Source organism: Dermacentor silvarum, chromosome 10 (assembly GCF_013339745.2).
Source record: "Dermacentor silvarum isolate Dsil-2018 chromosome 10, BIME_Dsil_1.4, whole genome shotgun sequence".
Classification (NCBI taxonomy): Eukaryota; Metazoa; Arthropoda; class Arachnida; order Ixodida; family Ixodidae; genus Dermacentor; species Dermacentor silvarum.
In genome coordinates, this window is record NC_051163.1 from 64,140,408 (window position 1) to 64,167,762 (window position 27,355).

Consider the following 27,355-nt stretch of genomic DNA (forward strand, 5'->3'; position numbering starts at 1 on the left):
CTGTTGCCTTGTTGTTTGTACCAACGGGAGTGAATAGTTTGTAGCCCTTTTATCTTGTTAACTTTCTTCCAGACTCTGCCCTCGTCTGTATATGAGTTTATGTCTGATAAAAACTTTTTCCAACTTTCTCTCCTGGCGTGTCGGCGCGTTCTTCTGCCCTCCGATTTAATTTTCTTAAAATTAACAAGATTTTCCGCAGTTGGGGAGTCGCGTAGCAACCCCCACGCTTTGTTCTGTTTCCTACGAGCGTTCCGACATTCCTCGTTCCACCATGGGACACGGCGTTTGCAGGTCGCACCATTAATTTCTGGTATACATTCAGTAGCGGCATTGATTATGAAAGATGCAAGATACTCAACCGCAGCATCAATTCCCAGCAAAGATATGTCAGGCCACGAGATACCACTTGTAAGACTTTTGAACTTCTCCCAATCTGCCATATCCAACTTCCAGCGGGGTGCCTGTGGTAGAGGTTCGTTTTGTAGTGGTGATTTCAGCAGTATCGGGAAGTGGTCACTCCCGTAAGGATTTTTTATAACTTCCCATTTAAGTTCAGCAAATATAGACGGGGAAACTATACTGAGATCAATGGAAGAAAAAGTTTTGTTTGCGAGATTGTAGTAGGTGGGTTCCTTCTTATTCAGGAGACACGCACCAGAGGAGAAAAGAAATTGTTCAATTAGGCGTCCTCGCGCATCGATACGTGTGTCGCCCCACAAGCTGCTGTGTGCATTGAAATCGCCAAGAACAAGGTAGGGTTCTGGTAATTCATCTATAAATGACTGAAATTCATGCTTGTGTAAAGAATGGTGTGGGGGTATGTAGAGCGAGCAAATGGTTATGAGCTTACCCAGAAGTACAGCACGAACGGCTACCGCCTCTAGTGCCGTTTTGAGTGGAAGTTGCTGACAGGCTACACTTCTCTCGAGTATGATGGCCACACCACCAGATGATGCGGCAGAATCCTCGCGATCTCTTCGGAAAACAATATTCTGACGTAGGAAGTTGGTGTTTCTGGAGTTTAGGTGTGTTTCTTGAACACACAGCACCTTTGGATTAAATTTATTGATAAGTTCTTGGATGTCGTCTAGGTTGTGGATTAGTCCTCTAACATTCCACTGCATTATTGTGTTCATGTTGGAGGAAAATAAAAGGCGCTGTGTGTCTCAAAAGGGAGGAGAGTGCCTTTACTTTACAAGGCCTTTGTCAGGCCCTGTAATTGGTGTTTTGTCTTTTTTGGAGCGGTCGAGAGAACCTCGCCGCTCCTTCGACGCTACCTGCGCCGTTTGGCTTGGACTGGTGTCCATAGCCTCTTGCGAGGCACTGGACACCCGCTCCAGAGAGCGATGTGTGCGTCGCGTAGACTTCACCTCGAGCGACGAAGTCTTTGTCCCCACCGGGCCGGAGGTCGAAAGGACCCCTGTGGCCTCTGCGGTGCCCTGGCTGCTGCCGGAGCTTGTAGAGGCCACTGGTGTGGACATTTTGAGAGATGGCAGGGCAGCGTTGGCTGCTCCCACCTTAGGGGCGGGTGGCGTTAGCCTCGGCACGCTAGGCGTGGTCCGGGCTACCGCCAGAGGCCGTTGTGGTGCCGCCCCCCGTTGCACCACTTCGGCGAAAGATGTTTTAAGCAAGAACAACGAGGAGATACGTTGACGTGCTTCGCGGAATGTGATATTCTCCTTCACTTTTACAGTAATTATTTCTTTTTCTTTCTTCCAGGCTGGGCAAGCTCTGGAGTATGCCGGGTGACTGCCGTCGCAGTTCGCACAATGTACCTCGTCATTATTGCAATCGTCAGAAGAGTGACCAGTTGTGCCGCACTTTGCGCACATAAGCTGCCCTCGGCAGCTTTGGGATGCGTGACCAAATCTTTGGCATTTGAAGCAACGTCGCGGGTTTGGGATATAAGGTCGAACATGAAGTTTTACATAGCCGGTTTCAAGTGTCTCGGGTAATGTGGTTGAACTGAAAGTGAGTATTAAATGCTTTGTTGGGATTTCGTTGTCATTCCTTCTGATTGTGATGCGCTGCACGTGGATTACGCCTTGGTCATTCCATCCATCCAGGAGTTCTTCTTCATTCAATGTCATTAAGTCTTCATCTGATACTACGCCTTTGACTGTGTTCATAGTTCGATGCGCGCTCACAGAAACAGGGATATTACCAAAGGCTACGAGGTGTGCTAGTCTGTTGTATTGTTCCTTGTCTTTTAGTTCCAGGAGCAAATCTCCACTTGCCATCTTTGTTACCTTATAACCAGTTCCAATGGTTTCTCTTAGGCACTTGGCCACAAGAAATGGTGAAATTGTTCTAGCTTTTGTAGATGATTGTTCGCAGTGGAGGACGTGGAATTTCGGGAAACGTTCGCTGTTTTTGGGCAAGAATAGTGATGTTGCATCGGTGCGTACCCTTTTCGAGGCACGATCAGTTGAGAAAGGGTTCGGGGATCCCATGGAAAGAAACTACATGTTCGGCAACGGCGTCTGCCACCCACCGCGGAGCCCAACAAGGGGACGTGGCAGAACATAAGACAAGTCTGCACAGCGCCAGCAGTATGCCGTTGCTATAACCCAATATGGTATACCCAAGGTAGGACAGCCACACCAGGTTAACCCTTGCCGCCAGGAAAACTCGAAGTGAATGGAAAAGATGAGAGGACAGGACAGATTAAAAGTGGAAGGGAAAGACGAAGATGATGGTAGAGAGAGATAGGAAAAGACGACTACCGGTTTCCCCCGGGCGGGTCAGTCCGGGGGTGCCGTCTACGTGAAGCAGAGGCCAAAGGGGTGTGTTGCCTCCGCCGAGGGGCCTTAAAGGTCCAAACACCCGGCTTCGGCTCAACCCCCAGGATCCCCTTTTCCCCGGACACGGCTAAGCCACGCACGGATAAACGTGGGAGGGTCCAACCCCCATGTGCTCGGGTCCGTGGTGTCGCAACACACCAAACGCCTGCTTTCGCAGACGCCCCTGCTGGGAGATCGCCGAGCAGCCGTGGCAGTTAGTTCAACTATGAACTAGAAACGTCCATTATACCTTGAGAACATCTGTATACATTTCTTCAAGACGTAAGTTTTGCGTTTTGTATAGGTAGTATTGAAAGAATCAGGGTTGATTCTTCAACTGCTTGTTTAAAGCAGTCAGTGTTTTTTGCACGAAAGGTAAGCAGATGGAAGAAGAGATGGGCAGCAAGATCGCTAATGTACAAGCTGGTGAGCACGCGAATGCGTGGCCGCGTTTCACGGAGCGCCAGTGCAGCCAGCGCGCTTGCGCACGGAATCGCAGCTGCGCAGGCGCAGTCAGGCTTGGAGGCGCAGCTGGCGCTGTTTCGTTTCATCTGCTGCACTGTCCAGGCGCGCAAGGCCAACGTCCTAGTAAAGCGAACTTCGCTCACACAAACACATGGTCGTGTCAGCGAAGACAGATGTTGCATGCAGGCGGCTGACAAATTCCACGCCATCAGCCGAATGAACTGTATCAGCACCAGCACACAGTGCTCCCTTGAGGAAGAAGGACTTTATTTCTTTCGTGAACTTTTGGGCGTAACGATAGGGGCTAAATTGTTTTTACCTGACGTAAATGTTTTATTGACACCGCTGCACCTCATTGGGTTGAAGTTAATGAAACCGCTGGCTTTCAGTACACAAACGGAAGGCTAACTTGCCTGTGATGGCGACATGATACGGAAAGCGAAGTTCTCTTTCTGGCAGCGCATGCTCGGTACGCCTGAACAATATGTAGCTACGCCTCCAGGTGTCGCTGCACCTGTGTATCTTTCACCGACGTAGCCAATGAAAAACCTCGGTCCAAAAAGCAAGGCACTGCTGACTAATGCCATAGAGCAAGTGGTTAGAACGAAGAAAATTCCGGTTGGATGGCGCGAAAGCAAGATGAACCTCATATTCAAAGGCAAAAGAGATAAGGATAAGACGAGCTCGTACAGGCCAGTTACAGTAACGTCGGTGATATATAGAATAGCAATGCGAGCCATAAAATTACAACTGTGGAAGTGGGTGGAGAAAAATGATGCACTGGGGGAACTGCAGAGTAAGTTCAGGCCAGGCAGACGCTTAGAGGATAATATGTTTGCACTAATTCAGTGCATAAAGATTTCAGTAGCTGAGAATAGACCTTTATCGATAGCATTTCTAGATATTAAAGTAGCCGATAACAACGTACACAGGGAATCGGTATGGGATATTCTTAAGCACGAAGGCATAGATGGCGATTTCGTGGAGCTGCTGACAACCGAGTACAAGTTGTATGGGAAGGTCGAAAAGGTAATGAAGTGTTGGGAATTCACCAAGGACTGTAGCAAGGTTGTTCTCTGTCTCCATTGTTTTTCGCGCTTTATCTGAAGGGCATAGAAAGACGACTGGAAAACAGTGAATTAGAGTTCAATTTATCCTACATGCGTAATGGACAAATGGTACAACAGAACGTCCCTGGAAAGATGTACGCAGACGACGTAGTACTAATAGCGGACAATACGAGAGATTTCCAGACACTTGCGAATATCTGCGGCACGCAGCGACAAATCTAGTCCTTAGGTTTAGCCCAGAGAAATCGGTAAGTATGATCTTGATAGAATTAAGAGACGGCTAATTACGTGGCGTGAATTCAACGCCAAGTCATACCCATAGTCAATTAATATAAGTACCTCGGCGTATACGTAAACGAAGGAAAGACTTACTCAAGCACCCACCAAGATAATCTGAAAACGAAGGGGAATCGGAATACAGCAATAATGAAACACAGAGCACTGTGGGGCCACAATAAGTATGAAGTGGTGCGCGGAATCTGGAAAGGAGCAGTGATGTGAGCAGACAGCGCAATGCTGTAAACGTGTCGTCGCAAGCTGGAGACCAGGTAGAAATAATATGATTCAAATGTTATTACACCGAACACAAATATACTAGTCACTTTCACGCGTATCTGCTTATGGCATGTTTATTTTATTTATCTTCAGAAACTATAGTTATTTGAGAATACTTTACAGACCATCAGGAAGGCATTGGGTAAGGGAGGAAACTACGGTTACATCAACGTAGCAAAAGCTTTTATTCGCACAACGCAATGGCGTGAAACATCAGTACAGTCAATACAAAAAGTACAACTGAAATGAAAAATAAAAACAGGAAAAAGTAGACATGCCAAGATACTAGTAAATATTACACGAAGGTCATCGCACTGCAGAGTAGGCGTACAAACGCGACAATTTCCAGATCAATAGCTGGATCACCGCAACACAATGTGAAAAAAAAAAAAGTAAAGCAATTCAACCATAATTAAACTCTACCACTTACGATAACCTACAAGTTCAGGGACAATCAATTGTGTGTGAACCCACGAATGATTTCTTTTGAAAAATAGATGATTGAACATAACTACTGAATATAGAAAAGAAAAAATACAGTCTCTAGAGAACTAGGTGGTTGAGACGGTAAAATACTCAAAACAGAGCTGAACTTCAAACTGCCAGGGATATATACTGAGAAAATCATCCGCAACACGTGAAAAGAGTGGCAATGCGCACGTTGGGATTTCGCTTGGTCTGCCTCCTACGCCTGCCTCCGTGTGCGCCAGACCCCTTAAGAGCTGTGATCTAAAAAGCAATCAGCTCTTATTCTTTCTGGGGTTTTTACGTGCCAAAAGCAGTTCTGATTAAGAGGCCCGCCGCCATAGAGTTTCATATTACTATTTATTTAGAAACTCTATGCCCGCCGCACTGGAGGGCTCCGGATTGATTTTGACTACCTGGGGTTCTTTAACGTGCACTACAACGCAAGCACACGGGCGTTTTCGCCTTCACCGAAATGCGGCCGCCGCTGCGGGGATTCGATCCCGCGATCTCGTTCTCAGCAGCGCAACGCCTTAGCTGACTGAGCCACCGCGGCGGGTAGCAATCAGTTCGACGACATAACGAAGTATGCATGGATTATTAAGACGTCGTCACGATGCGTGCAAATTCGACAAAAGCCCTCGGATTCCCGAGCCACAAGCTGACAGACGGACAGACAATGAATATTATTGAGGTCCCGAGGGACTAGACGACGGGTCTCCGGCTCGCCGCTGGCTGCTCCCATGTCGGAATCGGAAGGCCAAGCCTCTCTCTCCGCTCTTTCACGGGCCCTCTGGACGGCCGTGGACTGGATGTTGAGTTCGGTACATGAGATGGCCTCGTACCAGTCCTGTTCGCTATTGCAAAAAATTTTAAGCATCAGGAAAGTACTTTCGCGGTTAACTGGCTTCTAGAACGTGCCTGCATCACTGGTGACGAAAGAGCGCACGAAGGTACTTGAGAAGACTATAGCAGCCGACAAGTGGTGTCGTGGTTCAGGAACCGTAAAAAGATTATGACGTAAAGGTAGACGGCCTTCGGCATAGGGATCCTCAAAGAACATTGAAAAGAGGACAAATGTACTTCTGCACACCTGCTGTCTCAATTACTAGAAGGCAAAAATAACAATTTGCTTCCAAGAAGGAGAGGGAGGAGAGAAGGAAAAGGTATGCGGAGTTCAACCACACGCGGGCCCGGTTTGCTACCCTACGCAGGGAAGGGTAGGAGGTTAAGGAATTAGCAGCGAGAAGAAAAAAGGAGGGGGAGGGAGATACTATTCGTGGGAATACGTGTGACTGACCGTCACGCCTGCACTGGGTCACTGAAGCCACACACACACACACACACACACACACACACACACACACACACACACACACACACACACCACACCACACCACACCACACCACACCACACACGCACACGCACACACGCACACGCACACACGCACACGCACACACACATACAAATATAATTATACGAATATACAATACATACAAATACACAAATATATACAAATAGTGCTTACAATATCATCATCACCATCATCAGCCTATATTTATGTCCACTGCAGGACGAAGGCATCTCCCTGTGAACTCTTCAATCCGGCCCAGCTTATTTTGACTGCATATCCAACGCACATGTTGGAATGAATGTGAACCGAATCTTAATTTATTGGTGATGATTATGTGATGCTATACAAAGAAAGGTTTGGTTCGGCTTGGTTTGGTTTGGTGTTTTAAGTTTCATGTTGGAATTGTAGCGTGAGATGCCCATTCTAGAGGATTGGCCAAGAACGGGCAAACATCCAGTGACACACATACTCACTGGGAAATTCGGAAAAAATAAAATAAATCAAGAAATTCTTTAAATATTATTCATTTTTCCATTAGCTGATCGTCGCGCTTTAGAGTCGACAATATATATTCAGGTTTTATGAAGGCAAGTTAACTTTTTTGTTAAGCAGAACTAAGCTAGGCGTACCTAATCACTATCCAAGGGTTTATGGGCCCGCTCGCTGCTACTTTGTTTCGGAGCTTAGAACATATTGACACCCACTCTCCGAAGTTGGCAGTAAACTGTCAGAAACTAACAAACAGCAAAGTCCGGGGAAGAGTCAAAGAAAGTTATCGCTTTAAAACGCATGTTTCATTGTCTCTTAACAGTTGCACGAGTCGCAGGATATGCCTGACGTTTCAGTAAGGAAATAGAAGGCTTTTCTGAAAAGCCACTCCTAACCAGAGGCGCCACTGTGCACGTGGCATCACAGCGAAAGACGTGTGATGGAATTTTCAGCTTCTATGAAGGGCCAGGTGTGTGGATACGATAGTTCGAGATACTCGCATTGTTATACGACGTTTGCGTCTCGGCGTGAGCAGCCGCACAAAGACCCCTCGCAGCGTCTGTTCTTTACAAGGAGTATGGAAACTGTCCTGGATCGTTTATGGGCAGACCGGTGGCGTCATTAGCAAGGTCGTTACCGACTATGCCACAGTGCCCCAGCAGCCACTGGAAGATTATGTCCCGTCCTTTAGAGACGGCTTGGTGGAGAACGTCTCTTATCTGTGATGCAAATTGATCACGGGTGTTGCATCGCAAATTTGACTGCTAACACAGAAAAGGTACCTTGGAGTCACGAAAAACTGCCCACTTTCGTGGTTGTACTTACGCGATGTAATTATGAATAACATGAAGAGCGGCAAGTTCTGTTGTGACTGCATTATATGGGACACTTCAAACTTAATTCTGACAAGACAGGCATGACAACGCCTGTTGGGCTTGTGCCTGCACCAGTCAATCAGTGTAGATATACGCTCTTTGTCCATATGTCTGGCTCAATAATAACCATGAGAACTCTAGTAGCGCCACTGCATGACTCGTCGTTCTCGCAACTCCAGGAATTGTAAGACGTAGCTGTGGCTTTTTTTTTTCTTTTTCTTTTTTAGGCGCGAAATGTGTGACAGTTATTGCTGCTGGCCTAAAATCCGACAGAACATAGTTTTGAAGAGTTGTAAAAAGTTCTCAAAACGTGGCTGGAGGCAGTGGCGCACCGACGGGGGGAGGGAGTTTCAAGTGTTGTAACCCCCCCCCACGTGTCCAGCCCAACCAGTCCAACATGTACATTCAGCGCGCTGTTCACATTGTCATTACAATTCAGGAGGTGGCTTGAGGTCGAATTTTCCTGATTATCAAAAACACTCTATCACTGTCTTGTATTTCATTCATTCACTCTTAAATTACCTTGAGTAAAACGCTGAACAAATAAACATCGGCAGCATCCTTGGTGTCATTATTAGTATAATTATTAGGCATTTTATTTGCTGTTGGATTCCTCTGGCTAAAGCAATGAAATTGCATATTATGCAAAGTGCTTGCTGCCCCCCTCCCGGCAGAGATCCTAGGTGCGCTACTGGCTGGAGGTCTCTGCGCCGGCAAAGCAGCAATTTAGTGATTCGAGAATCGACAGAGATCTCGAATGCGCGCTCTGAGGTTGTCAGCTCCGACGTCCGTAGAAACAGGATGGTCGCTAGCGATCTTCGTTGTTGCACGAGTCGGTACACACCGGGGTAATCCTACACACGTGCGCAAGGACACTTCTCGTCCGTCACCTGAGTCGGCTGCCGACGGCGGTCAAGGAAAGAAAGCGGGACAACTGGCCCTCGTCTGTGGCAGCGGAAGGTGCTTGATATTCAAGCGAAGCTTGTATTGCATTCCAGATTTCGGTGGCGGCGTAGTCACGCAAAATGTCACGTGTGGCGCATACCCGCATTGGATATGCGGGTATGAGCCACGGTTATGCGCGTATGAACAAGGGACAAGAAAGAAAGAAAGAAAGAAAGAAAGAAAGAAAGAAAGAAAGAAAGAAAGAAAGAAAGAAAGAAAGAAAGATAAATAGAAAGAGAGAAAACCTTTTCCCCTTGGTCACCTTATCAGGCTCACACTACGTCATGCCCTATGTCATAGATTCACAGAGGCACATCCTTTTAGACAGCCGTTAAACCGAGCTCCGACGCGAGCGGTGATATGCGTTTGCTTTTGTTGTTGCTTTCACTCTCGCTTTTTAGGGGAGTGTTTTCCCGCGCGGACGCCATAAAATCCCAGATCCTAGTCATAGACAGCTTCACTGTAAAAGGCTGGATTGAAACCGGAAGTGCCTCGAGAGCTATAATCACTGGGTGGCGAAAACGAGTCATCGAATTTCCGTTTTCTATTACCATCCACGTTCGCTATTTGATGATGACGATGATGACCTCAAAGGCTTTGGCACCCACTCAATCAAAGAGAATGGCCAAAATGCAGGCGGATTTTAAATATTCGTTTCTGCGGCCGCCGAAGCCACCACCACCACCGTCGTTTCCAGCGTCATCATCACACGAAGCAAAGGCTGGGCAAATCGGTTCAGTGCGGCAAATGTAAAGCTTCAGGTGGTTCTAAAGGCAGGGGGTGGTTGACGTCACTTGAAACTATCAACAAAGGCAATCATCCACCTGCCGATTGTAACATCTAAAGAATATAACGCCGGAAATCAATCTTTATATTGAGTATCACGATAAAGAGCACCTCGACGATAAAACCCGTCTGAAGACGCATTTGCCAAAAAACAAGATGACCGAATAACACGCATATACTTTGACGCCTCAATGCTTTCACAGCTTGCTTTCTTTTGTTTTGTTTTGATTTGCTTTGTTTTTTTTTTCGTGTTTTTTGTAGGCTAAAGATTTTCTGATTATCTGTAATTTATTTCTTAAAATTTTCACCAAATAACACGTAATTCACACAATCAGCCACGTAGAGCGAGGGTGAAGTACGGCTTTAGAAGACGGAGTGTGAAGAATATTGAATGTGGCCATAGACTGACACATTTTTCTGCAGCGGTAACTAACTTCATTGTTAAATTAGACGGACTTTGTGACTGAATCGTCTCCAGTTTAATCACCAATAAGAAGAATGGCTATATAAGCCGGCTCTATATGGAGAAATGAAGAGAAGAAGAAGACTGGCTGTTGCATGCTCATTGCGGGCCTTTCTTAACTGCGTCCGATTTAAACCCTCACGACGCGTAGGAAGCGACGCTCCTGAAAAGAGACACGTGATTAACCACGAGCACTCGTCGTTCAAGCCAAGGACCTCGGCATGCGACGCGGCCAGAGCCCCGTGCGGCTGCCTCCGTGTCCTCGACCCTGTCCCGCGCCCGTCCAGGCACCGCCAACCGTCCGAGCCTGCGCTCCTACTGTCAAGGACGCTTCCCATGGGGCATCCTGCGCGCGCTACTCTTGCTTCGCGCTTCGCGCTGCTCGCTGTCCTCGTCACGACGACCACGCTGCTAGCCACGCCAGCGCTGCTGCTGACGCGACTCGACCCGTGGCAGCGGGACCAATTCACGCTGGACGAGGACCTGGAACACTCGCGGGACCACAGCGTGCACCCGTGCGAAGACTTTTACCGGTGAGCCTGGCAGCGTGGCTGTTCACTGCGTTAGCATTAGCAGAAGTTAGGAAGAGGAAGCGAACCACCTGGTTTCTTTAACGTGCACCTAAATCTAAGTAAACACCCGTGTACTTAAATTTAGGTGCACGTTAAAGCACCCCAGGTAGTCCAAATTAATCCGGAGCCCCCACTACGCGTGCCTCATAATCAGATGTGGTTTTCGCACGTGAAACCCCATAATTAAAGTTTTTTAACCATATTTGTCCAGGAGTAACCAAAGGAAATTTGCAGGCGCAAGTTGGAATCGGCTAGCGCAAGACAGCGGTAATTAGAGATCGCTGAGAGAGAGCCTTCGCCTTGCAGTGGACTTAAAAATAGGCTGATGATGAAGATGATGCAGATGATGAACCAAAGGGTCTGACTCTTGAACTTTGTCAAACTTGAAAGGAATTTAGTAAAATACTGTTCACTGATACAAGTGCAAAACACAAACGCAACACAGGGCCAAAACATGTCAATACCAGTGCAAAACTGGGTAAAATTAAACTAACTAGATTCAGAATAATATGAAATGCAAGAATACTCATGAATTAATCGAATTAATAGAAGTTCATTAAAATCGCTTCTAACACGCCCGGCTGATACCGGCACCGCCCCACAAGAGGAAGGATCCCGCTCGCCGCGCCGCCACTCCAGCGTCCAATCAGTGAGCGGCATCTGGCAGGAGACGAGGAGCGCGCCTAAAAAAGATATTCCCGCGCTGCGGCACGCTCTTTCCCGCCATGGACGCCGAGTATTGGTCGGAAAATTTCGTTGGTCAGAAAATTTCGTGGCGTAAACACAAAACGCTAGGTTAACAATTGAAGGCAAACGGCATATCTGTGCAATCAAGCATACAGTATATATATATATATATATAATCAGAAGCCAACAAACAATGACACCAAGGACAACATAGGGGAAATTACTCGTACTTAGTAGTACGACTAATTTCCCCTATGTTGTCCTTGGTGTCATTGTTTATTGGCTGCTTCTGATAGGATTAATAAAAATCGGGCCCCTCGGTTCCCTTTCTTCTCGTTCACACACACACACACACACACACACTCACACACATATATATATATAGTGACGCCACCACGCTGTCATATATAAAAGGGAGACCCGTCTAGCAACTGATTCATTTCATTCTAAGACTGCCATGGGTAGACCACGAAAATTAGACACAAGAAGAAGAGCGTGAATACAATGCTCGACCATGTGTGGTGATACAGCTTCGCTGGACATTCGCGTTCACAAGGCGGGATGGCGGCCAATATTTTTTTTTAACGATGCTCCTTGTAAACTTCAGGTCTCGCGAGCTAAAAATGCATCCTATAACCTTAGCGGCGGAGATACGGACCGATATTCCGCAGGTGTACTAGTACTAGAATTGCCAACCATCCCGAATCCAACGAGACAGTCCCGACGTTTGAGTAAATGTCCTGTGTTCATACTTGACGCGCTCGGGACCACCCAATTGTCCTGACTTTTGCTTTTTGATGCGAAAGCATCAAATGACCCATTGAGCGATAAAGCCGGCGTCTGTAGCAGTTAAATGGCACCTAAATTGCCATTGGCTACGACGCAACGTCACGTACGCACCTCGACGGAGCAGAGCGAGCGAAAGGGGGCATCTGCTTCCGCGCCAGGTGTTGCGTGAAACCCGCCACGGTGGCTCAGCCAGCTAAGTTGTTGCCTGAGATCGAGATCGCGGGATCGCATCCCGGCCGCGGCGGCCACATTTCGATTGAGGCGAAATGCAAAAAACGCCCGTGTGCTTGCGTTGTAGTGCACGTTAAAGAACACCAGGAGGTCAAAATTAATCCGGAGCCCTCCACTACGGCGTGCCTCATAATCAGAACTAGTTTTGGCTCGTAAAACCCAAGAAAGAAGAAGAGAAGCGTTGCGTGAAGGGAAAGGGCATCGCCGCGACGCCACGTCACCCTGGCTCTCGCTCTCGGAAGCCTGTCATCCGCGCGTTCCTTGCCCGCGCGAACTGTCGCCTGCGTTTTAACTTCGTCTGGCTAACCCCTATAAAGAAATTAATGTGTAAAGAAACTGTAAATGCGAAAGGAAGAACGTTGGCGGTAGTGGGTTTCGAACCTACGACCCCAAGCTCAGAGGCCAAGCGTCTTACCGACTGGGCTAAACGAACGCCTCCAAGATAGCAGGCCTGTGCACTCTGTTTTATGACGTCATGCTACCTGGACCGAAATTTACATTTTCAAGCTCGGTGTGACGAAAGCGGTGAGGTCAAAATCACCGCCGCTTACTCAGGAGCGTCCCCGTTGGATTCTACTGCAGTCGGGCAGGGTAGCATGACGTCACGAATCGAAGTGCACCGGCCTTCTGCTATATCTAGGCTATCAACGCGCTTATAACTCGAAGGACCGCTCAGTAGCGTTCAATTGGACATTAATGCTTTCGAATTCACAACTAAGTGCTTAGGTGTCCATGGATTTTTTTCTTGCATGACAATAAACAGACCATATTTTTCGTTTATAATGCCTGACAGCCCAGTTGCACCTTTTTTCCTGTTCCATTGTGATAAACATAAAGACGGTTTCGTTGTTAGTGCTGTTTTAGTTTTGTAGGCCCTAACCGTTCACAGTACCTCAATCATTATTTGATAGCCGTGCTAGATAGGTAAATATATATACTGCACCTTTCTTGTTGCAAGTCGCTACACGGTAGGACTAAAAGATGAAGTTCTTCAACTTTGTTCCGCGTACAGACTGGCGGCCTTCCACCCGTCACGAATTCGTCCACTCGAAAGCTGGCAACACTAATTGGTACATTTAAGCAGCACGCCTCGTATAACCATACTTGCAAACTTGCGAATTTTGAAATTCGTAAAATCCCGCGGAAATAAACAGCCATGGGGAGAGGAGGAGGGGAGGGTAGCATGCGCCTTTTTAAAACCCGCCCTGAGAAAAGACATTTTCAGGGATGCATACGCATTTTATCAAAGATGATTTGGCAAGTAACGCGTTCTAAGAGTACGGCAACTTTCTCAGCGACATTGATGCTGCCAATTTCGCCTACTTCGAAAACTTATCTGTAAGAACTTGATTCAAGGAAGTACCCTCTTGATTAAAAATAATTCAAACGGTATTAAGCAACGCTACCTGTTATGTGGTGTACAGGTTCGGCGACCGACGAGCGCAACTTGTTGGCGGAAAGAATTTATTTATCGTAAAACATGACACAACATTCCTAAGATCGCAAAATTGGCCCAAATTCGTAAAGTTTCTAAAAAATTCCGGACGCTTGGCAGTTTGCGTATAACCGCTGTTGTTTTTTTATTTTTAATGTCTGCCTGTCATCGTCTTTTCTGCAGAGAGCCATCTGCAATTTGGCTATGCCTGCTGTAGCAGCGTTCAGGCAAGCCTTCAAATGCCAGCCGCATCATCGACTGGTCACCAACTTCACTTTTCTCGAACCAACCTCGACGACCCACCGTGCTTAACCGTAGTGCGACCAAGTATTGAACTATTGTGCCTAAAGAAGAAATAGCGCTTTTTTATTACGTATAATACATAATGCATAGAACGCCGTACAATTTGGCTATGTGATCTCAAGAACTGTTTTGCGTATTTTAAGGAGTAGCGCAAAAACTTTTCAACTCAGAAAGCGACGAGCACTTTGTTTTGGCGGGACCGTGCAGAAGGTATGCCCCGTTTTCTCCATGCAAATATTCTGCGACACAGTTTCCAAGCGTATTCTGAAACTTGTTCCTGCTGTTTTAATTTTTTTTTGCAAAACGTACAATGCAAGAGATTTGCATTTTATGATGACCTGTGAACATTGCGCGCAATTCTCCAAAATTCTTCTGCATTCCCCGAATCACACCTTTTCTGCTTCACGTCTCATAGCAAAAGTAACTTTTGTTATCTTTTCGCAGCGCTGGAGTTATTGTCGTGACAATATTGTTGCGCATGGGATAGATGATGCGTTAACTTGAATCGTGAGGCATGTGCGATTTCGACAATATATGGTGATGAGCGGCATGCGCAGTGAGCTTGTGTTGTACATGACTTGAGCGCCCAAAGAATTTTCTCGCGCTGTCAGAGAGTACCATTTTGCATTTTATGCTAGTGTTACAGCGTTTCAAATGCGTAAGGCATTTCTATGCCTACCCAATGAAGAAACCTGTCCGTTGCTTAAAATGTATTGCTATAAAGAAATTATTGTACAAGCTACCAGAAATTCAGAGAATTGTCTCCTAATGTGTAGCATTCATTTGGCTCGACTCGAAAGAACCTATGTTTAGCCTAGTTAGTGCTTTTGTTTCCCTGCTAACCCACCCCAACCCCCACGTTTGGGTTGACTCACCCCAAATTCCACGTTGGCCTACCATCAAATTCAGGTTGGCCCACCCCATATCACCCCTTAATTTAGGATGGCCACCCGCCTATCACCCCCGAATTCAGGTTGGCCCCCCCACATATGAACCCCAAAATCAGGCTGGCCCACCCCCATGTCACCCCTAAACTTAGGTTGACCCCTTCCAAAATTCAAGTTGGCCCTCACCCAAATTTTGGTTGCCCTACCCTCAAATCACCCCCAAATTTAGGTTGGCCCACCTCCAATGTTAGGTTGACCCACTCCCAAATTCAAGTTGGCCCACCCAACCCCATCTATTTTTTATGAAGCCCTATGTATTACTAGAATATTGGGAAGATTAATATGCAGGAGACAAGCATAATGTTCAATAGCCTGCCAAGGAAACAAGAATTCAGGAACGCCAGTCAGCCTCTGAAGCCTGTAAAAGAGTATGTTTATCTAGGTCAGTTACTCACAGGGGACCCTGATCATGAGAAAGAAATTTACAGGAGGATAAAATTGGGTTGGAGTGCATACGACAGGCATTGCCAAATCCTGTCTGGGAGCATGACACTGTTGTTGAAAAGAAAGTGTACAATCATTGCATTCTACCGCTGATAACATATGGGGCAGAAACTTGGCTATTCGTCAAAGAAGCTCGAAAACAAGTTAACGACCGCACAAAGAGCGATGGAACGAAAAATGTTAGACCTAACGCTAAGAGACAGGAAGATAGCGGTGTGGATCGGAGTAAACGGGGATAGCCGATATTCTAGATGACATTAGGAAGAAAAAATGGAGCTGGGCAGGTCATGTAATGTGTAGGATGGATAACCGGCAGACGATTAGAGTTACAGAACGGATACCAAGAAAAGGGAAGCGCACTCGAGGATGGCAGAAAACTAGGTGGGGTGATGAAGTTAGGAAATTTGCAGGCGCAAGTTGGAATCGGCTAGCGCAAGACAGTGGTAATTAGAGATCACTGAGAGAGGCCTTCGGCACGCAGTGCACATAAATATAGGCTGATGATGATTATGAACCCCACCGTTAGGTGGTGTTAGCCGCGCAACACTAGCACCATCTCTCGTAATACGTCGCAACCACACCGACCGCTGCCGCCGTAAAGCCATGCGGCGAAGCCGGATTACAGGAGACGGGAGCCATGCGGGGAAAACATCAGGGGACACGTGAGAGTCGGGAATCCCCACAAAATGCACCAAATTTTCTTTTCTAAGCACTAATTTACTTTGTTTATAGGCCTCCCTCAGAAATGTGGCGTCAATCCGAGCATTTTTTTACGTGTTTTTATTACTCTTTGCGGCGGCGGCCTTTTTTAATAACGGCGCAGTTTCGCCAATGTCAGTGAGCGCACCGTATACATGTGTACATTACAAGCGTGATCAAGAAAGAAGTGGCGCCACTACCCATGCGTAACCCGTGCGATACGCTGGCCGAGTGCTCCTTTTCAGCCCTCTGCAACTCTCCTTCTCTGTATCTAGAAATATCTTGCACACACATGCCTTTTAACGCAATAGCATTAAGGGCCCCATGTCGCAGAAAATCTGGCGTCGGCTTCGGTGTAAGCATATGGCGTCGGAGACATCCGTGGCAGAGAACTTCATCCCGAACCACCCCAATCACACAGGCCCTCGGTGTGGCGCAAAGGTTTAGTGAACAAGAATTGAATTTCTCAAAGTAAAATCCGTCAAAAAAATCGCAAAGTCCGACTTAACTACAACCTACAAACGTGATAGCGTCGGATTGTAATTTGAATATACGAAAAAAAGAAAAAGAAAAGCCTGACAAGCAGCCAGGGATCTGAATGATATCGCGTTCCACTCTTATTACAGGTGAAGCTTAAGCGTGCTCCAATGCCGATGGTTGGACGAGTCATTCACTGCTACAGTTTTTGGTGTCAGCGCGAATATGGAACGAATTTTCTACTGGTGCTATTACAGCAGCCGATCTCGCTGCGCAGTTGCAGCCATGTAAATGCTGCTGCCGCCTGCGCTGCAGCGATCGCTGCTGACAGAAGACAGACGCGGAAGGGCACCTTTTACGATGCGCCCGACCGCTGATTCGTCAAATAAGCCTGTAACTTCCACAGTGCTGCACGGAACTACTGAAACAGAGTATGTATATCTGGCATTGGTTGGACCGTACTGTGGAGAGTATCCCCGCGGTTAGGAGGGCAAGAGGAGCGCCGCAGTGAAGAAGGCCGAGGGTAACGGCATCTGGCAGTGGAGTTGGAGACAGCACGCACGTACGCTAGGAGTGGCATGATGCTGCGGCGCTTAGTCGGCCACGGTGTAGTGGACTCGAAAGCTTCGCTTACACGGATTCCCAGTGTATGGCGTCTGCACTTTGCCCCGATAAAGTAGAAAAATGATCGAACCATGTTGAATGGAATACTCCACGAGGCGCATTTCCCGATAGTGGACTTTCCAGTACACGTCACGCACCACCAGTCGCAACTAAGGCCGGAACGCGAGTCCATTGAGAGGATACAAGTGCAGACAGAACCAGAAAAGGCAGCCTGCTGTCAACGCACGTACACACATGCCCTCCAGTGCCTATTCGTCACTCACATCTCTAGCTTGTGAATAACTACAGCAGAGGTGGCAAACACACCACCCTCAAGCCACGTGGTACGTCCAGCAGTAAGTCTCACGAGGCCCAAATGGCTTTTGCAAGCACACGAACCCTTTTCCTATGCATCAGGCCACATGCCTGGTCATGCCACAACTTGGACGGCAGGTAGTGTGTGCAAATGTCTAACCGGACATTGAAGGCCGTGAAAGGGCTTAAAAAGTAAATTACCATCCCAATGCAGCAAGGACGATAGGGCCCAGCCACATGCTAACATTAGGCACGTAACAATGGAGCACAATGGAGCGTCACAAGTGATAGTGAGCCACACTTAGCCCCATGTACCGTAATATAGCGAAAACTCCAAACACATATCCACATTTGAGTCTTTACCACGCCATACAACCTGCGCTGTATTCCTATAAATGTCCACACTGTGATCAATGTGCAACGCTTTACCACATGGTTTGGGCTTGCAGCAAACACACCACAGCTCACATCCATAACAGACCCCACCACACGGCAATGGGAGGCAGCGCTGTCCAGCTCCGACTCAACAGACCAGCTCAACCTGGTCAACCGAGCGAGAAGGGCAGCTAAGGCCACTGGACTCCTTGACTGAGGGGACCACCCACTGCAGAGCAGGAGGAGCTACCTACGCTCGCGTGCTCTTTCGATTAAAGTTTATTCTCTCTGCTCCCCCTTATGCATTTCACAAAGAGGCCTCTAGCCATTATTTAAATAATATTGTCTAGATGCACTCCACACCATGTTGATGATGCTAATGTTGCACGGCATTGTGCAAAGTCTGCTGCCTGCAAGGCTTTCAAAATAATGAAAAAAAAAAAAAAAACATGTCTAGCTTCTTTTGACACTAACATTTGGTCAAAGCCGTGTATGTATACAGAAGAACCGAATAATTGAATAGACCAAATTAAAGATAAAAAGCTGTCATGTTTATATAGCATGACAAGGCTGCTCGAGATCAAATGACAGAGGCAAGAAAAAGATTCTACGAAAAGAGCAAGTTGAGCCAGGTGCACTCCCAAACTTCCCCCTAAAGTTAACTGTAAGAAGTGACGATGGCATTCCCTTTAACGTTGAGTTAAGGCCAAGTACAATAGAAACGTGTAGACAACTAGCATGTACTTTCATCATGGCACACCGGCAGAGCCACTGCACATGTACTTTAATGTGGTGAAATTATGTCTATTCTCGACGAGAATATACCACCTGACAAAACGTTGTACGTGCCAAAGAAACAGCAAGCGCAAATGAAAGTAAAGCACAGGACACAAGGATATAGGAAAATGTGCCAAAACATGTCATGCAAAAAAAAAAAAAACTATTTGGCATCCTTTATTCGTGATTCATGGGGCACAATACTGTACACAATGAAATTCATTGAGAGAGTAAGAAAGGGGCAGTAATTATGCACACTGCCATGACATAGGGTAACAAAACAAGAAGAGGCGAGGCCTGAGCAAAATGATCAGTGTAGTCGTCGTCGCCGTGATATCATCAGACGTCAATGGATATGGCCGACTTGCAGTGGTGTCCACGCACTGACAGAAGCGTTCTTTTTTTTTACCCGTGCCACCTGCAAGAAAGAAAAATGGGGACCAGTCAGCAAGATTGGCTCAGGGAAAACGGGGGCCATATGCTGACTGAAAGTGGAAGCACATAAGTCCGTTCGAATGTGGCGACGCATCCATGCACTTCAGTAGCACACAACTTTCTGTGGCAATGAAATAAAAGCTACAGGGGTGAAGCGTCTGCACGTGTTTTCGTGCAGACTTTGACAGCACCTTCTGTCGATGCTTTTAATGTGATTAGCATTCCTCAGGATAATTCACGCACTTCCCGGCATATATGTGCAAACCTGTTTCCATTCATACCAACTTGGGACACTGGGTATGTGACACGCTTCAATGAACCTCTTTGACACCCATTTGTGTCACTCATTATGTGCCAATGGGTATGTCCATCTCCAATGGCACTCTCCGACACCAACTTGTGTTACTGAGTATGTGCCACTCATCATAATAATCATCATAACATAAAAACATATCGCCACCAATTACACATCCATCACAAGATGCCGTATTTTCGTGCGTATAAGCCGCACCAAAAATTCAGAAAAAGTTAAAAAATTAAATTATGGGGTTTTCCGTGCCAAAACCACGATCTGATTATGAGGCACGCCGTAGTGGGGGACTCCGGAAATTCGGACCACCTGGGGTTCTTTAACGTGCACCTAAATCTAAGTACACGGGTGTTTTCGCATTTCGCCCCCACCGAAATGCAGCCGCCGTGGCCGAGATTCGATCCCGCGACCTCGTGCTCAGCAGCCCAACACCATAGCCACTGAGCAACCACGGCAGGTACAGAAGAAGTTAACAGTAAAGTTGGGGTGCGGGCTATATGCGAAGTTTACTTGGAGGCGTGGCTATATGGCAGGGCGGCGCATGCTGCCGCAGTCCAGCCCATGAGCATGGTGCTGTTATCGTTCTGCAAGAGCCGATTACAGTGTAGACCACTTATAACGTAAGTCGCCGGAGTCGCAAATATCCGCTCTATAACCAAAGCAACAAATTTCGAGGCCCGCACATATGCAAAACATGTGCACCGAGCCGCCACGCAGTATGCAACAGTCGAGGAATGCGGCTAGAACGTTTGCATTCAATTTACAGTTGAATCTCGTTAATTCAAAATAATTCACGCGGCGGCGCCTCCGGTCGGCAATGCTCCGGGGCCCTGCCATAGAGTAAAAGCTTAGGAGAGACCCCTCAATGTCGCACGCAAAAAAAAAAAAAAAAAAAAGAAAAGTGGCGGAAATTTCACCCTTTCTCATGGCAAGGTCTCCAATTCTGCGTTGCACCGGAACATGCGTGTACGTGCCAACGTCTCAGCCACGCTACCGTAGCCACTGCGTAGAAAATGGCAGTGAACCCTTCTTTCTCCTTTATGCTTCCTCTACTTTCTAGTCACGTGATGGCCTTGTGCGCTGCGGCTACGGTGCAGAGGGAAGCAGTGGCGCTGTCCCAGGCCGGCCAACGAACCTGCCCACGCCGGCAAACGCCTGCTTCCCGATAACGGCAGAAAATGGAACTTCGGGGAGCTGGCGTCGGGCCGGCTGGAGCAGCGGTTCCTGCACGGCGGCGGGCGCGCACGGTGACAGTAGAAGTGAGGGAGCTACGAGGGAGGGCGAGGGGAGCCACTGAAGCGGCGGAGTTGCCAAGGCGAAATCCGCTTCCCTGCCGCCCTCCTCCCTCATATTCCACAGTTACCACGGTCTCCGCATGCACCCTTCGCTGTGCGGTGCCGGCGCCGCCCGCTCCCTGAAGTTTCGTTTACTGCCGTTATCGTTAAGTGAGTGGTGGCAGTTTAGTGGCCCTCGCACGCTATGCGCGCCGTGACATTTCATGACTCGCACTCAAGATTCTGGTTTCAGCCTCACTGGCTGTTCGTTCGCACCACGTGCCCTTCTCCTCGAGCACTCCTTGGGGCGCCCGTTTGAGGGAAGCGTTCGCCGTCTCCGCTGACTTCCGTACTCCCAGGCAGCCGCACTGTAACCGGTATTTCGTTTCCCGCAACTGCACTACAGTGTAGACCGCTTATAACGTAAGTCGCCATAGTCGTGAATATCTGCACTATAAGCGGTACCGCACTATAACCAAAACAACGATTTTCAAGCCCTGCACGTATGCAAAACATGTAGACACGCTTTGTACTATCACGCGCGATTACGTTTTCGCCAGTGCGCTGGCGAAAACATAATCGCGATGTAGTCAGTGCTCTTCAAGCTCGACAGCTTTGCACCGAGTCAAAACAAAACAACTGTTTGCCGCAACTGCTGCGGAAAAAACCGTGACCGCTATCGACGCGATTATGAACGGCGACTTTGCGGTGCTGAAGGCACGCACCCAACGCACGCACTGAGTCTGGACGAATTAACTACCATTCGCTACAACAACTGCAGTTGAAACCGCGGTCGCTATCTATGCGATCATCGATGGCGACTACGCAGTTTTCTAGGCGCGCGGCCGACGCGCGTACTGAGTAAAAACGAAACTAGCGTTCGCCGCAACCGCTGTGGAGAAAACCACGGCCGCTATCGACACAATCGTGGATGACGACTACGCAGTTACGAAAGCCCGCGGCCAATGCGGTGTTATGGGCGGCGGTAAACGCAAGAATACAGGCTTTAAAGACACAAATAGGCTCGAGGCGTTCCAGCATTGCTGTCATTCACGTACGATTTCAACTGATGGCTCTGGCGATGCGGACTCCGCCGCTTCGTTTCGGTTGGATGCTAGCGCCGTTCTTGCTCTCTTGCGACGCACATTTGCGGCGCTCCTCGCTGAGCTCCGAAAGTAGTCCAAATTAACGAGAGTTTGATTGCACTGAATAATGCATATGCCGGCCAGGACTAGAGGACAAGTCTGAATTAACCTATTTTCCGAATTACCGAGGGTCGAATTAAAGAGGTTTTAAGGTAGCTCCAAACTAAATTTGCGGAACACTGCTTAAATTGACAGCGTTAATCGCGCGATATCTGCACTTCACGACACGCATCGCGACGAGTGCACTGAAACTGAAGCCGCATTCAGTGCAAAACGTACCGATGATAAGCAGTCGAGGAAGAGGTTTCTCCGTCGCCTAGACAACCTACACGCGCATTTTTTTTCCGTTCGTTTGCTCCGCGTCTCATGCTCCTACTCCGCATCACCCTCGTTGATCTCCTCTCCCATTGGTGGGCGCACCTTGTTGAGAAGCGCGCTCGCTGCCGCCCTTGTCAGCGATATTTTTCTGCAGAAGCCGCATTATAACCGGTATTTCGTCTCACGCGGCTGCACTATAAGCGGTATGCGTATACATGGAGTTCCATGGGAGGGTAAACGGGAGTCGGAAAAGGCCGCGTTGTAGCCAGTTCTGCACTATAAATGGTTACATTATAAGTGGTCCATACCGTATAAGCGATACGTGTATACATGGAGTGCTATGAGAAAATTAACGGGAGTCTGAAAAGACCGCACTATATCTGGTCCTGCACTATAAGCGGTTACGTTATAAGTGGTCTATACTGTATTACGTTTTCAGACAGCTACACCGCGGCACTACAAGATAGTAATACATGCAAGACAGAGCTGTGTGTTGTTGATGACACTGCGAATCCAGCTTTATACAGCTTCATTATCACCAAAGTGGGAGCGAACATAGCGGCTGGCCGAAGATACGACGTGAAGGAGTCGTGCATCCGTGAATGGACTGTTTTTGTAAAGATTTCAGCTGAGTTGTATGCAGTTATTTCCCCGGGTTATCCGTGCGGATATTTTTGTTTCTTTCCAGACTGTTGTAATTAGGGGTGCAGGTTTACGCGCGGTGGCGGGTTATATGGGGAAAAATACGGTAGATTGCTAAACGCATTAACGTCACCTATCATCTCCAAAGGAAGGATGTGCCGGAAATTTTTCGAAGCAGGTACTGAATCAGTGTAGCTTGCTACTTGTGGCAGCTCTGCACTTGCAAAAATGCAGAAACACAAAGGGGAAAAACTAAAATTCAAATGTAGAAGTGTTGAGTAAATAAGTTCCGCAGCTTAAGGGGGGACGCGGCTTTCGCATCGCGAAAAATGGCTAAAAAATCGATTTTTTGAAAATCACATTTTCAGTTTCTGTAACTCTTATTCTATCTGATTCCGAAATATCATCACTGAAAACCAAGTAGAAGTGCTCTAAAAAAATTGTTATATCAGCCAAGGTGCCGAAAAATTGCGCGGAAATCGCGAAAAAACGGCGTTTTTCAAGTCACGATATCTCCGGAACGGCGCAGCCGAGCGCCGGCTTCTTGGTCTCGTTGGAAAACGCATTTCTCCGTCTTCAAATCTGCCGCTTCAGCTATCTCCTCCATACAGAAACAAGCACACAAAAAGCAAATGATTGAAGGTCGTGCCGGAGCCACCGATTGGCCGCGCCCGGCACGTGACTCCAGCGCGGTTCGCCATTGGTCCGGTGCTCGCTCCGTGATGGCGTCGTCTGCTCCGCTTGTTGCGGTCTCCTCGCGAGCTCCGGACAGTTTCCGTAATCTCGACGAGTGTAAAGCGGGCGCTACGCGGACATCGCAGTAGCGTGGCCGATTCCGCTTTTTGTGGACGTCTCAGACCCGCGGCTAAGCATTCCGAGCATCGGTGACGCGGACTTCGCGACCGAGCTTCGGGCACGGAATGCTCGGACACGCGGCTAAGCCTTTCGCGCGTAGGCGTCTCCGACTCTGCGATGAAGCACATCGCGCGCGGACTTCTCGGATCCTTGCTTAAGCATTTCGCGCGTCGGCACCTCGGACTGTGTGACTAAGCTAATCGAGCATCGACTCCTCGAGCCCGCGGCTAGGCATTTCGCGCGTCGGCACACCGCTCATCGAGTGTCGACTCCTCGGACCCGCGGCTAGGCACTTCGCGCGTCGGCACCTCGAGCGTCGACTCCTCGAGCCCGCGGCTAGGCATTTCGCGTGTCGGCACATCGCTCATCGAGTGTCGACACCTCGAGCGTCTATTCCTCGGACCCGCGGCTAGGCATTTCGCGCGTCGGCACCTCGGACTGCGCGATTGAGCTTACCGAGCGTTTGGACCCGCGACCAGGCATTTCGCGCATCGGCACCTCGGACTGCGCGACTAAGCTCGTCGAGCGTCTATTCCGCGGACCCGCGACGAGGCATTTCGCACATCGGCACCACGGACCCGCGACTTGGCACATCGCGCGCAGACTCTATTATCGTAATGCCACGATATCTCGTAACAATACCTATCATACCACCCCTTTAATTCATAAAGAGAACCTCATCATGAGCTCTATTCACTAGGCCACTTGGGGTAGCACAGACACCTGGCTGCAGAAGTGAGGCATGATACAAAAGTACAGGCTGGAAAGCACCTAGCAGCTGCATTGCTGCCTATCTATCAGTGGCTCTCCTAACCTCCATAGCCATTGTCAATGGAAGATGATTCAGAAGGCTGCTGAGAGCCTTCATTCAGTAACATGGTCGATTCTACCAAAAGAAAACAATGCCTCACTGACTGCACTAGAGGCTGCTATCAATGAGGCAGTCTGCAGATACAACGCTAGAACTACTGTATATTTATGCCCACATAGTTCTGCACCTCACTTGGTTTGAAACCCAGGCACCATGCTCTTTGTAGAGCAGCAGTAAAGAATGCCATAGAAACATGAAAAAGGCAGAACGAAGGCTCAGCAGACCAGAGGCCACATGTCCAAGAAGCCCCACGTCACAAAACACATCAAAGACTACAACTTTGGTGCGTTTTAGAGAACTGAAGAGAAGGTGCAACTTTGAGAGCCGTTTTCTCAAAACTGTTTTTTCGCCTTTCTGCTCAGTTTCTGGAGCCGATTTCTTCGTTAGCGTTTAGCCTATTTTGATTCTGTTTTTTTTGTCACGTTCCTTGGACTACAGTGCAGGTCGAGACAGTCTTGAATTTTTATCTTTATTTTTTATAAATTTATGGCATGGCTATGCGTTCACCCCGAAAGTGTGCTTGGTGCGAAGGTAACTTGAAAAATGACTATCTAAAAAATTTGTGTTGCGAAAAAAAAAAAAAGTAAGACTGTCACGACCTTCAGCACGCATTGAGCTATGCAGTCAATACTCAACGAGCCTTCCATCATGTTTTTTAAGCTCCCCAGGCCCTCCAGAAAGTTCAAGAGAGAAAAATTCTGCTCAATAAAATGTTCTCAAGGTATCACTCTGAAACTTTTATGGAAGTATCAGGGAGACATTCTAAACATTTGTGCCAATTTTCATCAAAATCCATGGAGAAATCAGGAAGTTGATTTTCAAAGCCACGTCCCCCCTTAAGGGGCAAGCACAAACGAGAGTGGGAGGACTATTCTCAATAGGACTGTCACATATACTCTCCACTGATGCGTAACTTGTCCTTCATTGCTACAGAAAGTTATCCACAAATTCAGTAGAACACCGCTGTTATGTTCCCGGGTGCTGCGTTTTCCTGGCTGTTCGTTTTCAGCCAGTACCGGCACAGCTCCCATAGGACCCAATGCATTGGTAACCCCGCTGCTAAGTCGCAACTGTGGGACCGTTCCCGCATCATGCGTTGTGAACTGCCACCCGGCACCGGCCCTAGCAGCCCTGTTGACTTTTCATGTCGCTTGGCTTGGTGTTCATTTATGGCTTGGTGATCATTTATGTTCGCATGACGAACATAAATGATAGGTCATGACATGTGTCTCATGTAGTTCGTGAAACAGCCAAGAAATATAAAGTTATCTCAATCCTTAAGGTCTCTTAGGCATAGGTAAAGGGACTCCTGAGGAATCATGATTTGCATGTCATGACATGCACGTCATGCAGATCATGAAACAACCGCCTCCGTTTTGGTGCTTTCACGGTCGTTTCGTTAACTTGGTATGCTCCCCGCACACTGCTTCGCATAACATTCGATTCCCACAGGGCGTGGGATAAGCCGGCTTTTTTATATTATGAGTATTACTACTATTACTACTAAACCAGTACAGTGGTGGGACAGCCATTTGACCTTCTGGCACACATCCTGTTGCAAGCAAAACGCAAATTTAGCACAGTGAAAAGTATTTTGGGTGCAGTGGCAAACGTGCACCTACACACCTGATAATCTCCATTTGAACTGAATAAGTCAATAGGCTTTGTGTGCATCAATATGCCACTTGCAATGAACATTAACATACTAGTTTCTATAATATATGATTGAATGACTTTCCCTACGTGCATATCGCAGCCTAAAGCTGCTTCTATTATTTCAACTTTCAACAGGCATTTGCAAGTTCGCAGCGCTTCAAGCGAGCAAGAGAAAAGATTGTGGAAAAAGAGCACGTAAGGAAGATGATGCTCTAGGATGTGCACTACGAAACCGAAGTAACAGTCAAGACAGTTTTCTTTACAGCTAACATGCAAAACATCTCCTGCATAACTGTGCCTTGAACCACGTGAAAGCTGTTTAAATTACAACCATGGAACCTGCTCTTCCGATCGTGCAGGGTTGCAAGAAAAGTCCTCCTAATATGCAAATTATGGGTCAGCGGTTGAGTACACATATTACGAGCTATCTACAGTGCAGTCCACTTATAACAATATCAAGAAGAACGAAAAATCCGATCGTTATAACCGATCATCGCTATATCTGGACTGCTGTTAAAAAAAAAAAATGTCTCGTATCTATTTGTCGCCCCGAAACCGAATTTGCCACTTGTGATAAAAAATCTACATTGTATAAAGTAGGCTGTGAAAACTAAAATGTTTATTTATACCTCTAATTAGTGTCTCAATCGGTAGGCGCGCTGAAATGGAAAGCTGCACTTGCTTTCGCAGAAGTTTCGGCTTCGCAACCGCTGTGTGCATCGCATCCATACAGTGTAGCATCCAGCTGCTGCGCGAACTATGGCAGCTGTAATTTAGTGTGCATGAAATCAATGAGCGTCTCGATCGACGACAGTGCACTTAGGGTGAACATCGGGGTCGGTGTCAAAGACGGGCCCTTGTCAATCTCGTCGTCACTGCCTCCGTCGCACAATGCCGCCGTCTGTCGCAACAACAATCGCCCCGTCGGAGATCTCTTCGCAGAA

General features: G+C 47.7%; 1 protein-coding gene and 1 long non-coding RNA gene across 3 annotated transcripts in view; one reads left to right on the forward strand and one right to left on the reverse strand.

Moving 5' to 3' along the window:
* Window positions 1-27,355, forward strand: part of LOC125940685 (uncharacterized) — a 48,304-nt gene that overhangs the window by 17,982 nt on the left and 2,967 nt on the right. The window contains exon 2 of the long non-coding RNA XR_007463878.1: window positions 14,149-14,305. This is a non-coding gene — a long non-coding RNA (uncharacterized LOC125940685). The remainder of the gene's footprint in view (window positions 1-14,148; window positions 14,306-27,355) is intronic.
* Window positions 19,027-27,355, reverse strand: part of LOC119465866 (cytoplasmic polyadenylation element-binding protein 3) — a 33,702-nt gene continuing 25,373 nt past the window's right edge. For both annotated transcript variants that reach the window (XM_037726344.2, XM_037726343.2), the window contains exon 9: window positions 19,027-19,323. The gene's annotated coding sequence lies outside the window, so the exon portion shown is untranslated. The remainder of the gene's footprint in view (window positions 19,324-27,355) is intronic.